At 39.5% G+C, this 4195-nt stretch overlaps 1 non-coding gene across 1 annotated transcript; it reads right to left on the reverse strand.

The window, feature by feature from the left end:
• Positions 1 to 2364: 2364 nt before the first annotated feature.
• On the reverse strand, positions 2365 to 2446 carry TRNAL-AAG (transfer RNA leucine (anticodon AAG)). Its single transcript has one exon. It is a non-coding gene; the product is annotated as a tRNA-Leu (tRNA).
• Between the last annotated feature and the right edge of the window lie 1749 nt (positions 2447 to 4195).

Consider the following 4195-nt stretch of genomic DNA (forward strand, 5'->3'; position numbering starts at 1 on the left):
CTCACTTTTTGGATTTTAGAAGGGCATGACATGCCTATATCTGTTTCTCCCCCTCCTTTTATTCCTCCACCTCTTTTCTTTTCACATGACTATATGTACTTGTCACTTTTCCATGTGTTAGTTGTGTCTTCTGAGCAGTTTGTCAGCTTTTGGACACCTTTGAAGGTGTTTTCTATGTGTTTCTATGTGTTTTTGTTTGCCTGCCATTGGTTTTAACTGTGTTCGAAGGTGTTCGACGAACAGTTCGGCGAACACACGGGTGTTCGACGAACCGGACCGAACTCGAACACTACGGGGGTGGCTCAACACAAATCATTATTGACCACTTTACACTTTCATCCTTTAAAAGTCCTAAAGCATCTTTGGCTTTTCATTAACTTTTGACTTACTTCCAAAATCCTTTCTTATTGCTTTTGGTCTCTCTTGCAAGCTTCACTTCATTACTGGCTTTAGCTCTTCTAACACTATCCCAGCTTTCTCTGCAGACAGCATTTTATTCTTCTTTAGATATGAACCCTTCTTTCAATTTGATATTCATTTCTTTGTTCCTTTTTAGCAAGCTTTTAACTTCAGTATTCAGCCATCCTGGTCTCCATAAATGCTTTCCATTCTTCCTTCTTTCCGGGATTGTTACTAATTGTGCAGTGAGAATTTAATTTAGCAAAATCTCCCATCCTTCCTGGACATTTCTTTCCTTTAGAACATCCTACCTTTCCTTCCTTTTTACTGAGTCCATTAAAAACTGCGTTTCTACAGTCCAATCTTAAAATTTCAGTTTTCGCAGGTTTTCCATCTTTTGTAGTTCAATATTATAGGATAGCATGACCGTTGCCTAGTAAAATTCTCAATCCCCTTTACTTCCTCAACCGTTTCCTAATTTTTCGTAAAAATTAGATCCAAATAAATAATGGCAGCGGTTGGATTTGAACCCACACCTCAAGAGGGACAGAAGCGCTATAGACCGCTCGGCCATGCTGCCTCATACGGATGTTCAAACTTATTTAAATCAGAAATTTGCTAATGATATAAGGTGCAGAAAACATTGTATATTTAATTAGACAAGAATACAAATGTTATTATGCATTAGCAACGTAGTTATCAGGGATTTGTTTGTACATTGACTCTGGGGCACCATTTTACAAAACATATGACTTGCATGCAGATATTTTACTAATCTTTCCTTTGTTGGCTCATCCGCTAATTTTTAGATATCACTGAATTAGGTGGTATAGATTACTTGCTATGATCTCCCATATACAGGACAATCAAACCTGAAGGATTCCTACATCCCTGCCTGTATGTAACAGATAATCAGAAGCAGCAGCAAGGAAGACATTATACAGCTGTGCAGAGCAGTGTAGCTATGAATTCATGACTAGGGTGACTTACTGGAAAGCAGCAGAAGCAGCATGGCTCTGTTTATATTTGCTAATCACTCTGCTCATCCTGTATTGATAACCTTAAAAAGGCAGCAGGGATATGAGCTACCAGTTTGACTTCTTTTGACCAAGATTTATTTTGGCAAATTTTGAGAATGGTTGATCATTGATTGAACTAACATGGATGTAACATACAGCAGATGGTAAATGATGAAATTAATTCTGATGCCTAAAGCCAACATGACCACTCATATGCAGTATTCATACGTAAGACTTGTTCCCATGTTCCTTTTCTTCTACAGCACAGTGAAGATCACTTGATGTTGCATTTGCTTTCTTAGAGAACACAGAAGCAAAATAGGAATTTAAAAGTTCAGTCTTCTCAACATCATTTTAGACCACTTTACCCTTTTCATCCTTTAAAAATCCTATAGCATCTTTGGCTTTTCTTTAACTTTTGACTTACTTTCCAAAATCCTTTCTTATTGCTTTTGGTCTCTCTTGCAAGCCTCACTTCATTACTGGCTTTAGCTCTTCTATCACTAGCCCAGCTTTCCCTGCAGACAGCATTATATTATTCTTTTGATATGAACCCTTCTTTCCATCTGATATTCATTTCTTTGTACGTTTTTAGAAAGTTTTTATGTTCAGTATTCAGCCATCCTGGTCTCCAGAAATGCTTTCCATTCTTCCTTTTTTTCGGAATTGTTACTGATTGTTCAGTGAGAATTTAATTTAGCAAAATGTCCCATCCTTTCTGGACATTTCTTTCCTTTAGAGCATACTACCTTTCCTACCTTTTTACTGGGTCCATTAAAAACTGCCTTTCTACAGTCCAATCTTAAAATCTCAGTTTTTGCAGGTTTTCCTCCTATTGTAGTTCAAAATTATAGGATAGCATGATCGCTGCCTCCTAAGTCCTTAATCCCTTTTACTTCCTCAACTGTTTCCTAATTTTTGGTAAAAATTAGATCCAAATAAATAATGGCAGCAGTGGGATTTGAATCCACGCCTCCAGAGAGACTGGAGCCTTAAGCCAGCGCCTTAGACCACTCGGCCACGCTACCTCATACAGATAATAAACGTTATTTATATCAGAAGTTTGCTTTTGATGAAAGTGGCAGAAAATATTTTATATCCAATTAGACAAAAAGACAAATATTATTATGCAACAGTAACGTAATTATCAGGGATTTGTTTGTACATTGACTCTGGGGCACCATTTTACAAAACATATGACTTGTATCCAGATATTTAACTAATATTTCCTCTGTTGGCTCATCCGCTAATTTTTAGATATCACTGAATTAGGTGGTATAGATTACTTGCTATGATCTCCCATATACAGGACACTCAAACATGAAGGATTCCTACACCCCTGCCTGCACATAACAGATAATCAGAAGCAGCAGCAAGGAAGACATTATACAGCAGAGCAGAGCAATGTAGCTATGAATCCATCACTAGGGTGACTTACTGGAAAGCAGCAGAAGCAGCATGGCTCTGTTTATGTTTGCTAATCACTCTGCTCATCCTGTATTGATAATCCTAAAAAGGCAGCAGGGATATGAGCTAGCAGTTAGACTGCTTTTGACCAAGATTGATTATGGCAAATTTTGAGAATGGTTGATCATTGATTGAACTGACATGGATGTAACATACAGTAGATGGTAAATGTTGTAATTAATTCTGATGCCTAGAGCCAACATGACCACTCATATGCAGTATTCATACGTATGACTTGTTCACATGTTCCTTTTCTTCTACAGCACAGTGAAGATCACTTGATGTTACATTTGCTTTCTTAGAGAACACAGAAACAAAATAGGAATTTAAAAGTTCAGTCTTCTCAACATCATTAATGACCACTTTACCCTTTTCATCCTTTAAAAATTCTGTAGCATCTTTGGCTTTTCTTTAACTTTTGACTTACTTCCAAAATCCTTTCTTATTGCTTTTGGTCTCTTGAAAGTCTCACTTCATTAATGGCTTTAGCTATTCTACCGCTAGTCCAGCTTTCCCTGCAGACAGCATTATATTCTTCTTTAGATATGAACCCTTCTTTCCATTTGATATTCATTTCTTTGTTCCTTTTTAGCAAGCTTTTAAGTTCAGTATTCAACCATCCTGGTCTCCATAAATGCTTTCCATTCTCCCTTCTTTTCGGTATTGTTACTGATTGTGCAGTGAGAATTTAATTTAGCAAAATCTCCCATCCTTCCTGGACATTTCTTTCCTTTAGAACATCCTATATTTCCTTCCTTTTAACTGAGTCCATTAAAAATTGCCTTTCTACAGTCCAATCTTAAAATCTCAGTTTTCGCAGATGTGTAGGCAGAGACGCCGCTCCTCTAACCTCCCTGCTCCATTCTCGGCGTCCTCTTCCCGCGCTCGCCACTTCCCGGGCACTGTGCTTAGGGCGCGCGCACGCTCCCTCTCTCTTAAAGGGGCCACGCGCACCATCCTTATGAGTCCCCGGCCAATTGCCGGTGGAACTCCCTTATATAATGCACCTCCTCCAAAATGGAGGTGCCCGAGAAAAGTTGTTGCAATGCCTTTCACCTCTGCTTCAGCCCTCAGGTCCCATTGCCAGTATGCTTTCCAGCTCTGTCTACCTGCTTGTATTCCTGCGGTCCGACAGTCTGTCTACCTGCATCCGCCTGTCTGTCTATGGACCTGTCCACCTGCGGATCAGGAAGCACCTGCCTGATACCTGCCTGATACCTGCCTGACACCTGCCTGACACCTTACTGTCTCCTGCCTGATACCTGCCTGATACCTGCCTGATACCTGCCTGAGACAACCTGCCAGCCAGC

The sequence above is a fragment of the Phyllobates terribilis genome, unplaced genomic scaffold (assembly GCF_046119375.1).
Source record: "Phyllobates terribilis strain yellow unplaced genomic scaffold, ASM4611937v1 Scaffold_11__3_contigs__length_659146591, whole genome shotgun sequence".
Taxonomy (NCBI): domain Eukaryota; kingdom Metazoa; phylum Chordata; class Amphibia; order Anura; family Dendrobatidae; genus Phyllobates; species Phyllobates terribilis.